The sequence below is a fragment of the Gorilla gorilla genome, chromosome 3 (assembly GCF_029281585.2).
Source record: "Gorilla gorilla gorilla isolate KB3781 chromosome 3, NHGRI_mGorGor1-v2.1_pri, whole genome shotgun sequence".
Lineage (NCBI taxonomy): Eukaryota > Metazoa > Chordata > Mammalia > Primates > Hominidae > Gorilla > Gorilla gorilla.
The window spans coordinates 162,838,461-162,862,272 of NC_073227.2; the positions used below are offsets into that span (position 1 = coordinate 162,838,461).

General features: G+C 36.5%; 1 protein-coding gene across 8 annotated transcripts in view; it reads right to left on the minus strand.

Moving 5' to 3' along the window:
• The window catches only part of INPP4B (inositol polyphosphate-4-phosphatase type II B), an 809,117-nt gene that overhangs the window by 22,769 nt on the left and 762,536 nt on the right, over positions 1 to 23,812 (minus strand). The gene's annotated exons all lie outside the window — the stretch shown is intronic.

Sequence of the window (23,812 nt, forward strand, 5' to 3'; positions counted from 1 at the left end):
TTGCCTAGTTTTCTAAGACAGACTTTCCTATATAGTATTCCGTAAGTATTGTTATAGAATACTAGATGCTGGGTTAACAAAAGTTAAGTTCTTTTATGGTAGAGTTTTCCTAAGACTTTAATATCTAAGTGAGACTTCTGGGAGCTAGCAACATGCTATTTCTTGGACTTGGGTGGTGGTTTCATCGGTTTTTGCTTTATAATTATGTTTTTGAAATGTACATCTATTTTTTATTCACTTTACTGTAAATACATAAAAAAGTCTTATATATAATGTATGTTGTGATATTTGAAGGAGATATAGATTAAAAATAATTTTCTCTTGGTACACACATTTAACATCAGTGTTGCTCTACAAGGGTTTTAAAAGACGTTTAAAGCCACCAACTAATTGGAAAATAAACCATTTACCTAAATTGATAACCACATACCACGATCGTGATGGGTCACAAAGCTAAGTAGAAAATTAATTCAGCTGTCTAAATAATTCTTACGAAAGTGTATTATTCTTGTATGCATACATTTAGATATCTTTTTTTTATTTTTAACCTAAATAAATGTTTCAGGTTTCTTTTCACTTGGTAAAGGATGAAATCTAGGGTTCTCCTACAAATCTGTGGGTCCAGAACCTCTCATTACAAGAAAGCAATGTGGATTCCTTATAGTTATAAGTAAAGGTAATAACACTGTTCTCATCTCTTCATTTTTCTTTGATGGTTTTACTTTGCAAAAAGTATAAAATGACACATTAGACTGAAATAAAATGTTCTGACTTCCTTAGAACCAACACTCAGGTCTTTTTTGATCAAGAATAAACTATTTTTATCAGACTACCATTATATTTAAATACCTTTCAACTATTTACAAAATGACCTCACAAATTGTCCAAATATTTATACCTTTAATAACTTTAAATACCCCATGTATTATAAATTAGATAATGAAAATTAAAGAGATTAGATGTAGAATAAATTAACATGCATAATGATTTCTAAAAAGAAATGCTATTGCTCTTTTTATTAAACTAGCTTATTTATTCCATAAGAAATACTTAAAATTTGCCCAAAAATTGCTACCTGAAGTATAACCCATATTCTTTTGTGTTAAACCATTTTTATTATTCTTCAGATGTATTTCTAAAAAACATGACATCAATTTTGCTGTGCTAAATAAGTGTTGTATATTACACTTTTGGAAACACTTACAGACATAAAGCATTTCCAACAGACAAGACGTACAAATAATTTCCCCCAGATTTTTGTATAGTCATTTTAGAGCTTTTTAACAAGTGTAAGAACTTTGTTGATGAGACGTAAGCCTTTTTTTCCCCTTCGGGCATTAAAAATGATGGGATTTGGCAAATGGGAACCGTATTTATGCAAAGAAAAGAACAGTAGCAGGACACACTGGGGAAGTGGTTTCTGAGCTTGGTGCTCTCACTGACTAGTGGTGTGTACTTACTTAAACTTGACTTACTAAAATGGTATTTGGGAGAATTGGCCTAGGTACTCTCTATAAGCCTACAGTCTATTCTACTTCAGCAATTCTATATTTGCTTGTCGAATTCTACCTCTTAATTTCTAACTCTTCATTCGTCATGTACCAGGCACTGTACTAGATGCTGGAAAGATAAAGTTCCAGCCTTCAGGGCTCAAAGACTAAAGGGGGAAATGATACCCAAATCAATGTTAAAACATCAATTTCATGATGAATGTCTGTACAGTGACATTCAAGCATAGACAAAGGAACAATGAACCACCACAGAAGAGGTATTGTCTGGGAGAGATTTCACAGAGATGTGGGAGTTTATTAGGCAGAGAAGGGGAAAGGACACAGCCAACAGGGACCACGTGTGAAAAGGACAGTGACTTCAAGGACCTGGAGGGTTGGCTGGGAGGACAAAAATTGTGGAGAAGGGAAAGGAGAGGGAGATGGAGAACCGTGTGACAGGCCATTGAACTGTTCTTAAGCAGCTGGTACACAGATCAGATATGTATTTTGAAATATGAATTTGGAAAGCTAACACAAAGGCAAGGCTTCCAGAAGGCAATGAGGAGAGAGAACCTGAAGAGAGATGGTGGTGAGGCTGGATCTACCAAAAACATTAAGTGGATGGTAACGTATCATTAACAGAAAGGAAACATGTATTTTATAAACACTGGTGATACTGGTGCTAGTGTCATTGTTTTGCTGGGAAAAATTGTCATCCTGACTTAGTCCTAGGTCCCAAGGATGGCTGCCACATTTCCACACAGAGAAAAGTTAAAATTGTACCTGTAGTCATGGCCCACTTTCTCAGAAAATACTTTAGATATGCCGGAGTGTTTCACTCAATATTAACCTGAATCTCCCAATTTTTCTCCAAGAAACCATGAACGATAACCTAGACCTAGAAAATTGTGGGAGGGTAGTAAGGTGCTAATTGCTAACCTCTACCAGAAAGCAAGAATGTTACAATAAGAACCCCAATTCAGGTATTCCTTGATTTCTTGGGCTGATTTTTATCGGTGACATAGACTCCAGTGACCATTCTCTAATCCACTTGAGGCCTAAACTATTTGCACTTGAATATATCATTCTTGCTCACAAAATATAATTTAGTGTTTTAGAATAAAATAGGACAGCTAAAGGAATGAGTTTGTTTTCTTAAAAGCCCAAATGGTTTTAGGCAATTCTTAGGACACGGGGGAGATCTGCTCTGTTTTTTATTTTATAATTCTAATCGACCCTCACCTTCATGTATTGTCTTTGGATAACATTGCTGTTTTATACATTCACTCAGAAACTTCTGAAGGAAATATTTTTATACAGGTCATTTAAAAAATTCTCTAATCATACTATATGCTGCTCTGTCAACCTCTGTTAAGTATAAAGTAAAATAAAACAAAACCTGGCTGGCTGCCCCACGCTCAATGCAACAATATGCCCAACCGCAACACCCTATTTTTTTTTTTAACCTGTTTCCAAAGAAGTGACTTTAGCATCTGGAAACACCACTACTGTACCTGAACACTTTTATATGCATGTATGAGATAATCACTGATGCAAGTTCAAGTTCATTACAGCCTCATTTCAAGTTCCACCTGGGAATTAAACTTAAATTGAGACTGAAATGGGTTTTGTTATCCTTACTGTGCTGCTTAGAAAAAGATGCTTCATGGTGATAGGGAGAATGATTGCCATTGGAGCTGAAAACAGCATTTCAGATAGTTCACCACATACACACACACAATAATATAAAAGTGAGATAATTCCAAAGATAGTCCAGAGGGTCCCATTTTTTTTTTCTTGTGAACTGACTTAATTGTGGGTATCTGATTGACTGGACTGGATCTACAACATTTATTTTAATATTTTCTGATCAATTGCTAAGACTAGTGCTATGCTTATAGGAGACTGGATAGTCACAAAAGATTCCTATATCAAGCTTAAATATATCCACCGACAGCTAATGGCATTGTTGGGCATCGAGTATTTGGGAGATGGAGATAACAGTACACATAAGGGACAGTTAATCTTTATTATGTACTGTCTGTAAGAGAAGAATAGATGAAAGTCTCTATATCTGTGTTAACTTATTCAGAATGATGTGTTCCACTCAGCTTGTGTGGCTGCTTTAAAATCAGTCAATTTCAACTATAATCATTCACTAAAGATTGCCTACTAAGAGATAAGAGTGGCCAGGTATGTACATGTGTATATGTTTGTGTGTGCATGTGTGTATGTTAGACTCCACTTACTAGTTTGAAACTTCAAGATTCCTGATGTTAAGTCACTATTTTAATAATTAATTTTTTGGGGGACCTACCTTGTGCATTTATAATTCCAAAGTAATACTAACTATGGAACTGATTGGCGTGGAGAAAACAACCAAGAACACCCTTTTCAATAGTGTGATACATTAAAGTTTGATGGTTAAATAAACCACTATTAATGGTTTATTAATTAATAATGATAATCACTGATTTCTAAAACACACCACCTGAAAAGAGATGGAAACACTGAACTCATTCTTGTCATTTATAGTGATTCACATGAATCTGAGGTACAGATGGACTTCAAACTTATGCAGAATAAGCTATGGTAAATATAATCATCTATCCCCAATTCATAAAGTAAAGCAGGTCATTGTCAAATAGGGAAGTTATTTCCTATTGTTTGTCTGATTCTTATATGCACTTTAAAATTAGATAACTTTCATTACATTCTTAAAAATACTACAAAAGTGAAATTAAGCAGATGTTAACTCAAAGGACTTTGATAGCTATGTCACATCCTAGGGCATCAGGATAAGTAATCATAAAGTGGTTAAATCTTAAGTGTTTTAAATAGCATTTGTTCAACATTATATAATCTTATTTAATTTTCTACTAAATGTTTTTTTTTTTTTTTTTTACAGAAAATTGTGTTCATGGAATATTAGAAGGATCCTTTAACACAGCAGTCCCCACACTTTCTGGCACCAGGAACTGGTTTCATGGAAGACCATTTTTCCACTGACCTGGGGGTGGGGGCGATGGTTTAGGGATGATTCAAGTGTATTACATTTATTGTGTACTTTATTTCTATTACATTGTAATATATAATAAAATAATTATACAACTCACCACAATGTGGAATCAGTGACAGCCCTGAGCTTGTTTTCCTGCAACTAGATGGTCACATCTGGGGGTGATGGGAGGCAGTGACAGATCATCAGGCATTAGATTTTCATAAGGAGCACGTAGCCTAGATTCCTCGCATGTGCAGTTTGTAATAGGGTTTGAGTTCCTATGAGAATCGAATGTCTGTGTTGATCTGACGGAAGGCAGAGCTCAGATTGTGGCTGTAAATACAGATGAAGCTTTGCTGGCTCACCCACTGTTCACCTCCTGCTGTGTGACCTGGTTCTTAACAGGCCACAGACCTGATACCAGGGGGTTGGGAACCCCTGCTTTAACCAAACCAAGACAGCAAAAACAAAAGAAATTAGTATTTGAATAGGCTGAGTTTGAAATATTTTCTTTTATGTGAGAGAGGCTTGAACTCTCTAAACATTGCTACCTTAAGTAAATCTGACTTAAAAAGGAATTCAAGCTACAGAAGATAAGATATTCAGTTGTCTCCCTTTTCTGAATGCTAAACTTTCAGGGAAACCTTTGATTAGGGAATTAGGCACATTGGTTTATGTAACAGAGGCTATATAAATATAACAAGGTGTTGTGGTACCTGGAAACATTTAATCTCACTAATGAAGTAAGTGATAGGAACATGAAAAAAGTCAGCCTCAAGGACTTTTGATTCCCAGAACAACATAAGATTGAGGCCTCAGAAAGAAGCTACTTGTCAGATGTTTTGGTTGGTAACAAAGTGCCAAAAATATCTGGGAGCAGCTAAGCCTAAAAACACACACATATTTTACAAGGAAATGAACAGCCTCAAGTGCTAAAATGGAAAATCTAAATCTGCAAAGTGTTGATAACATTAATACTTGATGTCCATGGTGATAATAGGGTACATTCATTAACTTGGAGGTCTACTGTCCTCTAGTTGCCTTTGGGAATCTGAACAATACTAGTGAAAAGAGTAAATTAGGGAGACACCAACTTTTGAGCTGCATTTTACAACTCAAATATACCTTGTCTCTTGTCCTGGTTGCTTGGGAACTCTGAAGGCTCTGATGAGCGAGTTTTCACCCTTCATCTGTGAACCACACATGGTTGAGAGGTCATTTGTGCTAAACGCTAAGGAGACAAGTTTTCTTTTAAATTTTAGAGTATGGTACTGTTTGTGATGGCAGCGTACACATATTCCAGAAAGACAGGCACCATGGAAGTAATTACATTGGGAGAAGATGGGAACATACAAATATCTCATCACACAGATCAAAAATTAGGAAATGTAGTAGCACATTTCACATGATCTTTTGTAACAATAAATATTCCATTTTAATAGTATGTTAAAAATCACTCATAAGCCTTTCCTTTCTGCACTATTTTATCTGTTTATTTCACTCTAAAGTTACAGAAATGTAACCTATAATCAAGTTCTTTATTGGCTGCCGCTTAACATAATTTTTGTTATTCTTCCTCCTCAGTATTGGTTAGTGATGGAATGTGAGAATAAAGCTGAATTTATCTATTTTCACTTATGATTAAAAAAAGATAAATTCTAAGTAGGTATTTTAAAAGATAGTTTGACAATATACACTCCCAGTGTTGGACTTGAAATTAAGAGGTCAGCTGGTATTGGTATGAACATTAACAAAGACCTACAGGCTAAACAAGAAATAGTTTAGCCTATTTCTAATTTGCCTGTGTATAAAGATTATGAATATTCTCACATAATCACAGGTAAACAATGAAGGCACAAAATCCAGAACTGGTACTATTCTATTTCCTTGAACTATTCATGCTAAAATTATATCAAAATTTGCTTTTTTACTCCTTAAAACTTTCTGCATATCCGTTACCTCTTTGTGTAGTGCCCATTCTGCTTATTAAACATTTCTAGAATCTACAGTGCCTACAATTTAGCAAAAATTTTATCTATCTATATAGCTATATCTACTATTCCTTAAGACCCAACTCAAATGCTTCAGGCAAAGAAAGCATCATAGGGTGTCAGCTTCCTCCTGTGAGCATGTATTGCACTTTCTGGATTCAACCAGATGGCATTCACAGCATGTAGCCTTGCATTTTCGCCATTTTGTATTTCTTGCCTCCCCTACTATACTGGAGTTAGCTTAGGGCAAAGAACATATTTTATCTACCTAATGTGCCATATACTAAAGAATCATATATAAAAATACCATACAAGTCAAGATCCTCTAGGGGAACTAAGTGCTGTTCTCTCTAACAGTATCCTGTATTTGGGCCATGCGAATCCTAGTTATTCCATAAATAAATACATTATATCTTAGTAAATTTCAGAAGCTTATGATCACAATATTTAAATTGAGGGTAATCATTATTTGATATTTTATACTGATTTGACATTTTCATCAGATCATATTGTTATAAAGCCTTGAAATTGAAGACTAATTCTGGTGTCTTGGACTCACTCAAATAAAAACAGCTCCTCATTTTCAAAAATGGTTTTAAAATACACAGCACAATATTACTGTGCCATTATTTCTCAGATTGTGCTTGATTTTTTCTTTTTCCCTGAAAGCAACTTTGAGGAAGCAATTTCAGGTCCTCTGTTGTCTATTCCAAAAGCGTACAGTAGTACAAGAGACCACACGCTCTCCAGTTCAATATTACGTTTAAGGCACTGCAGAATTCATATACCACTCTCATATACCATTTAACGCTTATGAAATACTCGGAAATGGGAAGGGTTCAAGACTTTTAAAAACAAAATAGGAAACTAAAAATTCTACTTTTCAGAAATAATATTTTAAATGTCACTGCCAATTTTTAATCCAATATTAAAAACCTATTGAGGAGGATTCTTGGACAAAATCAACTTATTATCTGTTGTAAGATGTCTAGTTCTAATACAGTTTTCCCTATTTCTAAGAATAAAGGATTGAGATTGGGTTGAACAGTGATGGTGTTTACAACAATTGAGAGGTGGTCACAACTAAAACTGAAAATAATGAGAAAGATTATGTTTTCATTTTACAGATTTCTCACCCAAATATAGTCTTGCCTGCTGCCATCTGACAAACTATAAAGCAGAAAAGTGCAGGCAGGTTAGAAATCACCTAAAAACCCAATCAATATGTTTGTGGAGGAGATAAGGGCTTATAAACCTGGATATTTAGTCACTTTTCTAGTTTTTCTTAAGGTCATTACTTTGTCAGAGAACATAACTTGATAAAGTAATCGACTTTTAATATTTATTGTCAATACATCCCAGTCATAGGCATCTAGCAAAACATGGTGACATTTCTAGAGTAAGCAATAACTTTTAAAAAATAAGAATCATCAATGTCTCCTGTGGGTGGAGGGTGTTCTTTCTTAAACTTACCTATCCGGTAATAATACCAGCTTAAAGTTCACTTTCTCCCTGTAGCCCCTGACAGTGCCCGATACTTTTCTTACGCCTCCTACTTGCCTAATCACTCCCTTATTTCTGTTTCCAAAAGCAGAAATTCTGTTTCCATTAAGTAGTTCATACTTAATACCCTAAAAGACTTAATCTATCATCATGTATCTGTATGTGATTATCTCTCAGTAGATTTTGAGGTTTTTCATGAGAAGGAACACAACATATTCATATATGCATCTTCAATGCAAAGCATTGTGCTTGGTAAATAATATGCACTCAAAAATTGCTTACTTGTTTGATAAAAGAGAGTGTCCAGAACCTTATACTCCTTATGGTATATGGATTCTGGCATAGTGGAATAATAACCCAGAATAAAATAACATATTTTTGGAAGAAGCAACTCATAGTCAACTAAATCAACCAAGGTCAGCCTACATAGGCTCTAAAGCATTTTGGGGCAGTAGGTAGACCCTTGAGACATGGCTCCATTCTACCGATGGCATAACATATAGCTAGCTCAGGACTGACTTGCCAGTTCACTATCCAATTCTGTACTCTGGGTGGATCTTCTTGAAGACAAGCTGGTTCTGGGTAACTACAACTATTTACTGGTATTCTGTTCCCTTTGACAGCATCGTGCTACTTAGTAGGAAACTCAAGTGAATTTGAACCAAGTTAAATTACCTACTTCAAGATTTTAGTCAAGATTTTGTGGTCTGGCTTAACTCAAGAATTAACCACAAATTAGTTATAGAATGGCTACTTGCTATACATACGTGACTGATTTTTGGTTTTGCACCTTTCACGATTTTTCAATGCAGGAATCTCACCCTGCCCAGTGAAACTGCCCCATGGGATTTCTACTTTAAAAATTTATTTACTTATTTCTATAAGTGTTTGGTTGCAGAGCCCAAAACCATTTATTAATTAGCCATCAATGGGTATAAGTATATCCTACCAAAAAACTCAGCCCCATTTCTTAAAGCACAGGAAATATATAATGCTCATTTAGGCCACCATTCTTACTTGATGGCTAGAGCCAATTAGAATAAAAATGTATTCATTTATATTTCATTGTACAGTATCAAGTACCCCAGAAAAACTCAGGAGAAACCTTGCTAGATGACAATATATACCACAAAGGACTACAGTTTTAAATTTATTACACAGTGAGACAAAGTTCCTTTAAAAAGGTCATGCATTTTATGGATCCAGGAATAAAGAAATGAATGTAAATTTATCAGCCTAGGCTCTTGGAAACTAGGACTCAGAGTAAGAGGGCCTGGTTCCACCATGTCTTAGCTGTAAGGCCTTTTGCATGTCATTTAACCCCTCTGTGGCTGTTTCTTGATTTTAAGACTTAATCCGTAGGTTAAAAATCCATGGAGTTAATCCACAAGTTAGAAGATTTAATTCACAGATAACACCCTGCCTGTCTGGAGTCCATACCACCTACCCTGGCCAAGGGGTCTCAGGCATTAGAATTAGAGCAATTAATATCTGTAAAGTAGTTAGAAAAGTGCTTGATACTTAGTAAGCACTGTACAACTGGAAGGAAAAAGGGAAAACAGGCAGACATTTGCCTTATTTTACTCTGTGTTCTTCACATTAAATTTAGAACATGGTATTTGATTTTGCTCATAATTACTTATAAAGAGTATTAAAATGAAGACTGCATTGAGAAATGGTAGCAATATCTTTCAGGAAGAGCAGGAGTTGGACCGATTTTCACATCTTAAAGGGATTTTAAAAATTAAGCAGAACACAGAAACCATATTCCAATATTTGACAGGCTGACCTAAGGAAGGTGATGGTTGATCCAGGCAGGTGAATGGATCAATAATTGAAAGTTATGGGTTAACAGATTTCAGCTTAACAAGAAGATAAGTTTTATAAATCATATAGCTGTCCAAAAATGGAATGGGTTGATACCCAAAGTAGCAAACTCCCTGCTACCGTACATGTGCAAGTAAAGGTTAGCTGACAATCTGTCAGGGATGTTGTAAAAAGAATCCCTGCCTTACTTGGCGGGGTCACTAGGTAATCTCCAAGGTCCTTTCCAAATGCTGCAGTCTTAAAATACCATTAGCAAAAAAAGTTACAAGTACATAGAAATGAAGGAGTTTGAAAATTGACTTTTAAGAGAATAACAATTAATGTGTAAATAAACATTTTATTCTGTTACCAAAAACTTGTGACATTTTATTATCCCATGAAAATAAAAAGCAAAGTATATAGTCTGACATATTTGGGAACAGTTAATTTATACCTATTCTTTTCTCAATTTGTCTTATTTTAATGAGATACACAAATGTTGGAATTTTAAAATTAATATTAAATTTAGTGGCTGAAAAGATAGCATAAGAATACACATATATCTCAGGAGTCACAACGATTGGGTCATTTGAATGAAAATGAGGTTTATAAACATGATCAAATTAGATTTAAGCAAAAAGCATTTAAATAATTTTTATATATTGTATGTTCTGAATACAATGTATAGCATGCTGTATTAATATAGAAAATATAAAATGTCATGTATAAATGCATATATGTACATATATACATATATATATGTACACACACACACATATATCTATCTATCTATCTATCTATCTATCTATCTATCTATCTATCTATCTGTAACTTTGGTCTCCAAAGCAAGTAAAAGTAATATGAAAAAATTCATTCCAATTTACTTTTCAATTTCAGTTACTTTATTTGGATCACAAGTCTTGCAAGTATGCTAAATTCATTTTGTCAAACAAAAGTGATTCTTTGAAATGATTTTAGTTAGACTATTTCCTCAAACACAGAGATCTAAGCTTGCTCTAGTAATTCTGTATAAATTACTCAGAAAAGCATATCTCCTTGCAGTGGAATCAGTTCAGGCGCACAAAGGGAACAACCTACGGCATCCAGTGTGTCTACTCTTGCCCACCATCACACTATTACACCACCACACCATCATCACAGCACCACACCATCATCACAGCACCACACCATCACACCATCATACCAGGGAGAATCACAGAGCTTTCATATTAGATTCAAGGTGCAGAGTCTTCAATTGAAAAATCTACCACAAAACTCAACTGAAGGGCTAGTATAAAGAACAATATCCAGATTAAAAAATAATTACTTTATTAGGCTGGGTGTGGTGGCTCATGCCTGTAATCCCAGCAGCACTTTGGGAGGCCGAGGCGGGAGGATCACCTGAGGTCAAGAGATCGAGATCATCCTGGTCAACATGGTGAAATCCTGTCTCTATTAAAAATACAAAAATTAGCTAGGCATGGCGGTGCGCACCTGTAGTCCCAGCTACTTGGGGAGCTGAGGCAGGAGAATCACTTGAACCTGGGAGGCGGAGGTTGCAGTGAGCCAAGATGGCGCCACTGCACTCCAGCCTGGGTGACACAGCAAGACTCCGTCCCCCCGCAAAAACAAACAAACAAACAAACAAACACACAAAAACTTTTTTAGATGAATATACTCCTTAACATAAGACACTGTGAAGTTTTGGATCAGAAGATATCTAGTTTGCCTTTCAACACTGATCCAACAGAAACACATATGTATAGACCTCAGGTACATATTCCAAAAGAAACGGGGAAATATGTTAACTACACTTTTGTAGGCACTTCAATATAATTTTTGTTTAACGTTGAAATACTGAACCTTGAATTTAGATTTATTGGTTCCAATGGAGACATAAAGCTATACAAGGATAAAGATGCAAAAGCCTTCTTTTATATGTAAGAATGTTGATTCAACATTTATTTTTTGCAGGGATGTGGCAAAAATATCAGATTGCTGAGCATTTTCCTTAGAGGAGAAGTCAATATCTATGAGGAGTGCTGACTGCTTACCTTGTAGCAACTTTCTTTCTTAGCTGCTGGTGGAAACAGTCCACATGATCTGCCTGAACAGAAAGCCTACCTTTGTAGGGAAAAGAATGCCCTGCCTGACTGAAGACCCATACTATCCACCCTGCCCAGGAGCCCAAGCCATGAGAATTAGAGAGGGAAGTTCACACATGCTTTTATGTCCTCAGACCCTAAATGAATTAAAAAGCTTCTTTTTCTCTTCTAGTCCTCCACACACACAAGTCCAGATTCTTCCAAGACTCTTTTAGTTTGTTTTTTCCTTGACTGTGATAAATTAAATTGAAATTTTGCTTCCATTTCAAACTCCAGAAGAAAATATGTTCAGAAACATATTGACAAAACATGCTAATACCATTTTAACATTTGGTTGGAGATAAAGCTATTCAAAGGGCAACTACTAAATTTAAAATTGAGCTCAAAATTTTAAAAATATATACACATAAATTTATTTTCCCTAGTACTAGTATGCTGACATCCTAAAATCCCTAAGGCTTTTTAAAAAATGGGATATTTTTCATCTTCCTTTCATCTTAGCACTAGTGCCAAGGTTATTAGTGTACTTTTGTTATTCAGGGGATGTGGGCAAAGATAGCAAAATACACATATAAATATTTATGAAAAAACTAAATAAAGCATACTGCAAAGAAATGTGACTTTCTTTTACCTTGCCATAAATAGAAATGCAACAGAGTTTCCACTTTCCATTGTGGTCTGAAATCATAACCTCTGTGATGAAATTTTAATTTATTAACTAACTTTAAGGATTGCATAATGGAAGGTTATAACTGACTACATGAATATCAAATGTATAATTTTCTGAAAATAGACTTATTTCAATCCCAAATAATGTCCAATGATTTAGAATTAATTTCTAATTATGTACAATGTCTGTGTACTATAATAATTCAAACTTCAAGACTAAATCCTTGCTACAACATTATTTTACAGCAAAGTTATAATGTCTATTTTCTTCTGAAACATCACATCTTTTATTATTTAGTGTATCAAAAATCAGCTCAATTCTCTGTTCAGGAACCACATGATACATTAGCAGCTTTTAAGTTATTAACATACACAATAAAATTGTACGTATGTAGTCAAACCACAGAGGAAAAAAAGATGAAACTCATCAAATGCTTGTTGGAATGTGGGCTTCCACAGTCTGTCAACCACATGTTTCTCATGTGGTCAAGCTGAACCCATGGTAGGTCTACACAGTGGTCTCGGTTGCCATTTAACTTTATGACCAAGTAATACTTAACAGTATGTACCTTGAACATATGCATATGAGATGTTTGTTATATGAAAGGTATTTTTTTAATGGCAACTACAGATACTAGGAGTTTTCAATAAATCTATTTCGAGAGCAGCTGCTATAAAATCGGTTCATTCTTGTGAAGTGGAAAGCTTTTTTCCCCTTTTTTCTGGCAAAAATAATATATCTTGACAGCTCTAATATGTCTTTTTCTCACTTTTGTTCTAGTCTATTTTCTTCAATAGAAAAAATCTTTAGCACAAAATCAAATAAAGCTATTAGTGTTATAAAATTCTGTGAATTTGTTATAAAATTAAATTATGAAACAAAACTGAACAAAAGATAACATCTATTGTATTTCTATTTTCAAAAACAAAAGAACAGTCAAAGTGATTTGAAAACTCTAAAGCATATAATAAATATAATGGCATGATTTTCTCAAATAGTTGAGAAAAGAGACATCATTTTGAAAACACATAAATTCAGATGTAAGAAAACAGATATTTTGCAGTTTGAAAAAATTCAGTATTTTCAGCTTGTATTGAAGGCTGCTAAGAGTAAATTTAGGAAGAGTCTTGAGTATAGGATATAGTGAATAGTTTATGTCATTTTATTGTTATTTAAGTATTTACACCCTACCATGTTTCAAAAAGAATTTAAGGCAGTTTACATTGATACATCAAATTCAGTAAGATATCAGGAATAAAAAGTGAGAAAGAAACAGTAGGTGCAAGAGTAATGTCATAAAATGGAGCTAAGAATAAGGCCAACACACACACACACACACACACACACACACACACACACATAGTGAAAGCCTATTAAACAATGCTATACATTTGAAGTAGATGAACCACAAAATTGGCCCTGAGCTTTTTAGTAGTCTCTACAAAAAGGAAAGTACAAAATTAAAGCCCACATGTATAAATACAATCACACATCGCCCCACCCCAGACAAACACATATGCACATATGCCCCTGTTTTGTTGCAGGGAGTCATTCATTAGCTGAATGTTAATACTCTGGGAATGACTGCACAGAATACTCACAAAGAGGGAACTTTACAGAGGAATAAAAAATGTCTGACAACATGGATGCACCTGGAAAATGTTATGCTAAATGAAAGAGAGCATTCACAAAAGACCACAAATTGTATAAATCTATTTATATGCAATGTCCAGATGAGGCAAACCTAGTGGTTTCCAAGGGCTGGGGGGATGGCATTTGGGGAGACACTGGTAATGGAAATGGGGTTTCATTTAGGAGTGCTGAACAGGTACTAAAATTATTGTAGTGATAGGTGTACAACTCTGTCAATATACTAAAAACTACTGCATTGTACCCTTTAATATGTTCACTAGTTTATTATAAAGGTATTACATATAATACAGATGAAGAGATGTGTGGGGTGAGGTATAAGGGAAGGGATACGGAGCTTCCATGCACTCCCTGGGTGCACTGCCCTCCAGGAACCTCCATGTGTTCAGCTATCTGGAAGCTATCTGAACCCAGTTCTCTTGGATTTTTGGGAAGCTTCATGATATTAGCATTCCTTTCCCCCAAGACTTTAGAGCACCACCCTCTCTGGGAAGAGTCTCATGATCACATGAATATCAAATGTATAATTTTCTGAAAATAGACTTATTTCAACCCCAAATAATGCCCCACGATTTAGAATTAATTTCTAATTATGAACAATGTCTATGTACTATAATAATTCAACCTTCAAGACTAAATCCTTGCTACAACACTGTTGTAAGGCAAAGTTATATGTAATCAAATAATCTCTACTTTCTTCTGAAACATCACATTCTACAGTCTACACAAAACACTTTAAATGGGTGGGTGTTACAGTCTGGTAAGTATATGTGAATTGTATCTCAAAAAAGATGTTAAAAATGTAACAATATCCTTACACTAGACAAGCGGTTATCAAACTTAAGTGCACATCAGAATCACCTGGTGAGCTAATTAAAACACTGATTGCTGGACCCACGTGTGGAGTTTCTGGTCCAGTAGTTCTGGGAAGGGCCTGAGAATGTGCATTTCGAACAAGTTCTTGGATGATGCTGATGCTGGAATTACTCTTTGAGAACAAATGTGCCTTTCCTAGCAAAGGAAGCCGTGACAGAAGGTACCTGGAAAATCGGGATACTCTGACCCTAATAATGTGCTTTTCCAATGGTCTTAGCAAACGGCACACCAGGAGATTATATCCCGTGCATGGCTCCGAGGGTCCCACACCCACAGAGCCTCACTCATTGTTAGCACAGCAGTCTGAAATCAAACTGCAAGGCAGCAGTGAGGCTGAGGGAGAGGCATCTGCCATTGCTGAGGCTTCAGTAGGTAAACAAAGCAGCCAGGAAGCTCGAACTGGGTGGAGCCCACCACAGCTCAAGGAGGCCTGCCTGTCTCCGCAGACTCCACCTCTGGGGGCAGGGCATAGCTGAACAAAAGGCAGCAGAAACTTCTGCAGACTTAAACCTCCTTGTCTGACGGGTTTGAAGAGAGTAGTGGTTCAACCAGCATGGAGTTTGAGATCTGAGAACAGACAGACTGCCTCCTCTAGTGGGTCCCTGCCCCCCAAGTAGCCTAACTGGGAGACACCTCCCAGTAGGGGCCCACTGACACCTCATACAGCTGGGTGCCCCTCTGAGACGAAGCTTCTAGAGGAAGGATCAGGCAGCAACATTTGCCCTTCTGCAATATTTGCTGTTCTGCAGCCTCCGCTGGTGATACCCAGGCAAACAGGGTCTGGAGTGGACCTCCAGCAAACTCCAACAGACCTGCAGCTGAGGGTCCTCACTGTTAGAAGGAAAACTAACAAACAGAAAGCACATCCACACCAAAACCCCATCAGTACGTCACCATCATCAAAGACCAAAGGTAGATAAAACCACAAAGATGGGGAGAAACCAGAGCAGAAAAGCTGAAAATTCTAAAAATCAGGGCGCCTCTTCTCCTCCAAAGAAATGTAGCTCCTCACTAGCAACAGAACAAAGCTGGATGGAGAATGACTTTGATGAGTTGAGAGAAGAAGGCTTCAGACGATCGGTAATAACAAACTTCTCTGAGCTAAAGGAGGATGTTCAAACCCATCGCAAGGAAGCTAAAAACCTTGAAAAAAGATTAGATGAATGGCTAACTAGAATAAACGGTGTAGAGAAGACCTTAAATGAACTAATGGAGCTAAAAACCATGGCACGAGAAGTACGCGACACATGCACAAGCTTCAGTACCGAATTTGATCAAGTGGAAGAAAGGGTATCAGTGATTGAAGATCAAATAAATAAAATGAAGTGAGAAGAGAAGTTTAGACAAAAAAGAGTAAAAAGAAATGAACGAAGCCTCCAAGAACTATCAGACTATGGGAAAAGACCAAATCTACGTCTGATTGGTGTACCTGAAAGTGACGGGGAGAATGGAACCAAGTTGGAAAACACTCTGCAGGATATTATCCAGGAGAACTACCCCAATCTAGCAAGGCAGGCCAACATTCAAATTCAGGAAATACAGAGAATGCCACAAAGATACTCCCCAAGAAGAGCAACTCCAAGACACATAATTGTCAGATTCACAAAAGCTGAAAGGAAGGAAAAAAAGTTAAGGGCAGCCAGAGAGAAAGGTCGGGTTACCCACAAAGGGAAGCCCATCACACTAACAGCTGATCTCTCGGCAGAAACTCTACAAGCCAGAAGAGAGTAGGGGCCAATATTCAACATTCTTAAAGAAAAGAATTTTCAACCCAGAATTTCATATCCAGCCAAACTAAGCTTCATAAGTGAAGGAGAAATAAAATACTTTACAGACAAAACAATGCTGAGAGATTTTGTCACCACCAGGCCTGCCTTACAAGAGCTCCTCAAGGAAGCACTAAACATGGAAAGGAACAATCAGTACCAGCCACTGCAAAAACATGCCAAATTGTAAAGACCATCAAGGCTAGGAAGAACTGCATCAACTAACGAGCAAAATAACAACCTAACATCATAATGACAGGATCAAATTCACATGTAACAATATTAACATTAAATGTAAATGGGCTAAATGCTCCAATTAAAAGACACAGACTGGCAAACTGGATAAAGAGTCAAGAGCCATCAGTGTGCTTTATTCAGGAGACCCAACTCACATGCAGAGACACACATAGGCTCAAAATAAAGGGATGGAGGAAGATCTACCAAGCAAATGGAAAACAAAAAAAAGCAGGGGTTGCCATCCTAGTCTCTGATAAATCAGACTTTAAACCAACAAAGATCAAAAGAGACAAAGAAGGCCATTACATAATGGTAAAGGGATCAATTCAACAAGAAGAGCTAAGTATCCTAAATATATATGCACCCAATACAGGAGCACCCAGATTCATAAAGCAAGTCCTTTGAGAAATACAAAGAGACTTAGACTCACACAGAATAATAATGGGAGACTTTAACACCCCACTGTCAACATTAGACAGTTCAACAAGACAGAAAGTTACAAGGATATCCAGGAATTTAACTCAGCTCTGCACAAAGCAGACCTAATAGACATCTACAGAACTCTCCACCCCACATCAACAGAATATACATTCTTCTCAGCACCACATCACACATATTCCAAAACTGACCACAGAGTTGGAAGTAAAGCACTCCTCAGCAAATGTAAAAGTACAGAAATTATAACAAACTGTCTCTCAGACCACAGTGCAATCAAACTAGAACTCAGGATTAAGAAACTCACTCAAAACTGCTCAACTACATGGAAACTGAACAACCTGCTCCTGAATGACTACTGGGTACATAACAAAATGAAGGCAGAAATAAAGATGTTCTTTGAAACCAATGAGAACAAACACACAACATACCAGAATCTCTGGGACACATTTAAAGCAGTGTGTAGAGGGAAATTTATAGCACTAAATGCCCACAAGAGAAAGCAGGAAAGATCTAAAATCAACACCCTCACATCGCAATTAAAAGAACTTGAGAAGCAAGAGCAAACACATTCAAAAGCTAGCAGAAGGCAAGAAATAACCAAGATCAGAGCAGAACTGAAGGAGATACAGACACCAAAAACCCTTCAGAAAAAATCAATGAATCCAGGAGCTGGTTTTTTGAAAAGATCAACAAAATTGATAGACCACTAGCAAGACTAATAAAGAAGAAAAGAGAGAAGAATCAAATAGATGCAATAAAAAAATGATAAAGGGGATATCACCACCTATCCCACAGAAATACAAATTACTATCAGAGAATACTATAAACACCTCTACACAAATAAACTAGAAAATCTAGAAGAAATGGATAAATTCCTGGACACATGCACCATCCCAAGACTAAACCAGGAAGAAGTTGAATCCCTGAATAGACCAATAACAGGCTCTGAAATTGAGGAAATAATTAATAGCCTACCAATCAAAAAAAGTCCAGGACCAGATGGATTCACAGCCAAATTTCTACCAGAGGTACAAACAGGAGCTGGTACCGTTCCTTCTGAAACCATTCCAATCAAAAGAAAAAGAGGGAATCCTCCTCCCTAACTCATTTTATGAGGCCAGCATCATCTTCATACCAAAGCCTCGCAGAGACACGACAAAAAAAAGAGAATTTTAGACCAATATCCCTGAAGAACATTGAAGCAAAAATCCTGAATAAAATACTGGCAAACCAAATCCGGCAGCACATCAAAAAGCTTATCCACCATGATCAACTTGGCTTCATCCCTGGGATGCAAGGCTGGTTCAACATATGCAAATTAATAAATGTAATCCAGCATATAAACAGAACCAAAGACAAAAACCACATGATAATCTCAATAGAAGCATAAAAGGCCTTCAACAAAATTCGACAGCCTTTCATGATAAAAACTCTCAATAAACCAGGTATTGATGGGATGTATCTCAAAATAATAGCAGCTATTTATGACAAACCCACAGCCAATATCATACTGAATGGGCCAAAACTGGAAGCATTCCCTTTGAAAACTGGCACAAGACAGAGATGCCCTCTTTCACCATTCCTCTTCAACATAGTCTTGGAAGTTCTGGCCAGGACAATCAGGCAGGAGAAGGAAATAAATGGTATTCAATTAGGAAAAGAGGAAGTCAAACTTTCCCTGTTTGCAGATGACATCATTGTATATTTAGAAAACCCCATCGTCTGAGCCCCAAATCCCCTTAAGCTGATAAGCAACTTCAGCAAAGTCTCAGGATACAAAATCCATGTGCAAAAATCACAAGCATTACTATACACCAATAACAGACAAACAGAGAGCCAAATTATGAGTGAACTCCCATTCACAATTGCTTCAAAGAGAAAAAAATACCTAGGAATCCAAGTTACAAGGGATGTGAAGGACTTTTTAAGGAGAACTACAAACCACTCCTCAACGAAATAAAAGAGGACACAAGCAAATGGAAGAACATTCCATGCTCATGGATAGGAAGAATCAATATCATGAAAATGGCCACACTGCCCAAGGTAATTTACAGATTCAATGCCATCCCCATCAAGCTACCAATGACTTTCTTCACAGAATTGGAAAAAACTACTTTAAAGTTTATATAGAACCAAACAAGAGCCTGCATTACCAAGACAATCCTAAGCCAAAAGAGTAAAGCTGGAGGCATCACGCTACCTGACTTCAAACTATACTACAAGGCTACAGTAACCAAAACAGCACGGTACTGGTCCGAAACAGAGATATAGACCAATGGAACAGAACAGAGTCCTCAGAAATAATACCACGCATCTACAACCATCTGATCTTTGACAAACCTGACAAAAACAAGAAATAGGGAAAGGATTCCCTATTTAATAAATGGTGCTGGGAAAACTGGCTAGCCATATGTAGAAAGCTGAAATTGGATTCCTTCTTACACCTTATACAAAAATTAATTCAAGATGGATTAAAGACTTAAATGTTAGACTTAAAACAATAAAAACCCTAGAAGAAAACCTAGGCAATACCATTTAGGACATAGGCATGGGCAAGGACTTCATGACTGAAACACCAAAAGCAATGGCAACAAAAGCCAAAATTGACAAATGGGATCTAATTAAACTAAAGAGCTTCTGCAGAGCAAAAGAAACTACCATCAGAGTGAACAGGCAAGCTACAGAATGGGAGAAAATTTTTACAATCTACCCATCTGACAAAGGGCTAATATCCAGAATCTACAAAGAACTTCAACAAATTTACAAGAAAAAATCAAACAACCCCATCAAAAAGTGGGCAAAGGATATGAACAGACACTTCTCAAAAGAAGACATTTATGCAGCCGCAGACACATGAAAAAAATGCTTATCATCACTGGCCATCAGAGAAATGCAAATCAAAACTACAATGAGATACCATCTCACACCAGTTAGAATGGCAATCATTAAAAAGTCAGGAAACAACAGGTGCTGGAGGGAATGTGGAGAAATAGGAACACCTTTACACTATTGGTGGGACTGTAAACTAGTTCAACCATTGTGGAAGACAGTGTGGTGATTCCTCAAGGATCTAGAACTAGAAATACTATTTGACCCAGCCATCCCATTACTGGGTATATACCCAAAGGATTATAAATCATGCTGCTATAAAGACACATGCACACGTGTGTTTATTGTGGCACTATTCACAATAGCAAAGACTTGGAACCAATGCAAATGTCCATCAGTGATAGACTGGATTAAGAAAATGTGGCACATATACACCATGGAATACTATGCAGTCATAAAAAGGATGAGTTCATGTCCTTTTTGTAGGGACATGGATGAAGCTGGAAACCATCATTCTCAGCAAACTATCGCAAGGACAGAAAACCAAACACCGCAGGTTCTCACTCATAGGTGAGAATTGAACAATGAGAACACTTGGACACAGGGTGGGGAACATCACACATCGGGGCCTGTCATGGGGTGAGGGGAGGTGGGAGGGATAGCATTAGGAGATATACCTAATGTAAATGATGGGTGCAGCACATCAACATGGCACACGTATACATATGTAACTAACCTGCACATTGTGCACATGTACCCTAGAACTTAAAGGATAATAAAAAAAATAAGTAAATAAAAGAGAACCAATGCAACAGATGATATGAATAGTGGAAATGACTTTTTTTTTTTTTTTACCTTTCCTCAATATAGTTTGAGGACATAACAACCATTTACAGTTTAGTAAAAACAATGTGATAGGAAGCTGCCATGACAAAGAACCAATAATGACAGTAATAACAGTCATCACCACACATCAGTAATAGCCATGACAGCATTTAATATTTACTGATCCTCACTGTGTAACAAGTACTATTTAAGTGCATCAGTGATCATTGTCTCTTTTAGCGCTCATGACAACCTTATTAGATGAGGATGCTGGTGAAATTATCACTACAATATAAGTTTGACTTTACCAACTGCTTACTATGAACTATACCCAGTTACCAATTTCTTTATATATGTTGTTTCATTTTACAGATAAAGAACCTAAGCCCTCTTAGAATTTCATTCCCACTGCTAAGAAGTGGAGAAATCAGGCAGTCTAATTCCAAAGTCCTTCCTCTTATCCACTTTATGTGCCATAGTGGGGCAGCCTGCTCTTTGCTGAGCTGGCCTAATTGTTAGATTTTAGGGTATTCAGAGCAGTGATTACCCCTAAATAATACTATGATATTTGAGAGATATCACATGTGATTTGTTACTAATAAAATACCAATTTTGCAAATGATATGCTCTATAAATTACAGTTTTGATCCCCATAATGATGTCATTCACACTCATATGAGTTCTGATAGGCTCACTAAATGGAACAGAATGGGGTGTAATTATGCATAATGCATTTTTGCTCATAGGGCTTTAGGCCATTACCGTTTGAACATTAATATATTATGCCTAGCATTTGAACTTCTCTGTCATCTGTGGTCTTCTGATCAGGAGAAAAGCTTGCAACATTTCGGGTACTTATTCATAAATACAGGTGCCTCCCAGTTCAGTTTTCTTTAGAAATTGGCCCGTGAAGCCATCCAATTTGTTCCCTTGAACCAGTGTCTAGAGCACTATAACCAATATTCAAGTTAGAAGAAGGGTTGAAGCCATTTTATGACAGTGTTTACCAGAGTATAGCAAGCGTTCTGATGGAAGACAAGAAGTTTTAGACAGTATAATGATAATTCACTGAATTAATGGTTTTGGATTTCTTTGTATATGAGGACAAACATAATAGGCATATTGAATATATGAATTCATGGATATCATTGGCTAGGACAAGGCAGTTGGTGTTTGTAGAAAAAATCATTAGGTGGTGAAATGAAAATTACTTCCTTGATTCTCTTGTCTCAACCTTCCAGGGGCATAAACAGACTCTAGATTTTGGCATAACTGCTCTCCATAGATCATTCAGGTTTGGGCTGCCTGCATCTCAGCCTTCTTTAGTGAAAATGAGACCTTTCCTGGACTAGTTCTTGCTACACCTCATTTTCCAAGTGCAAAGGCATCAATCATCTCTCTAATCAACTATAGGTTTTTGTTTCTCAGCTGGAAGTGTCTTTCCCTCGTCTAAAATGGAGCCCTGTCCCCCTCCCGGCTAAAAAGCTTCACATCATGTCACAGGCTCCTGTCATAGCATGATGCATTCTCTGTCCAAACCCAAGGCATGCTCCTGTCTTATTCCACTGTGCTTTCATTTAAAAAATAAAAATAAAGCACATTTTTAAAAAAATGCACCACTCCTGAAACAGTGTCTTCTAAATGTAACTTAAACACAACAGGCCAGTGGTTTATTTATAAATGTTGGAAACCTTTCCTAATCTGCAATTATGTGCAAAACTCCATTATATGAAACACAGAAGATGAGATGAGTGAGAATCTGGATGGCCAGTAAATGTTTAGACAGATATTTAATCTTATTTTGTGTTACTGAGGAAATATAACTTAAACAAAGATAGCACTTTTCATCCATCAGATGGTTAAAAACTCTTACAGTACAAGTATTGGGATGTGTGGAGAAATGGGAACACATGTGCATGCCTTGTGGCTTATAAATTAGTATAGTTTTTTGGAAAAGCAACCTGGCAGCATCTAGCAAAATTAAAAATACAAATGCCTTACCACCCATTATACCTACTGGTTTATATACATGGATATACATGTGAGAATGTCTATTACAGTATTGTTGGTAATCAGATGTTGGTAATCAGATGTTGGTAATCAGATGTTGGTAAAACATCTGATGTTTTGCTGTTACCTAAAATTAACTAGGGCAATAGATAAATTGTGGTCTATTTATACAAGGGATTATTATATAAGTTTAAAAGAAGATAACTAGATCTAAAATAAATACAGATCTCAAAAACTTGATATCAGCTGAAGAAAATAAGTTGTTCAATGTGCCACACATTACAACACTTACGTAAGCAAAATCACTTGACAAGTGTGATGAATGAATAAGCACTATGCCTATCCACTTAGATAATTCTAATATAGATTTTCCTAACTCCTGGCAATTTACCTAAATTGTATGCATCCTTAAGACACAGTTCAGATTCTACCTCCTCCAGGATACCTCCTGGCCACAGTGATTCTTTTTATCCTCTGAACCACTTAATAATGAACACTTTCTATGCTCTGGACTCATTTATTTGATTCTGTTCTTGTGGGAATTAGCAGTTTCCCCATATAGGATGCTTAGTGTTATTCTTAGTGCATAGTAAGTCCTCATTGACTATTAGTGGC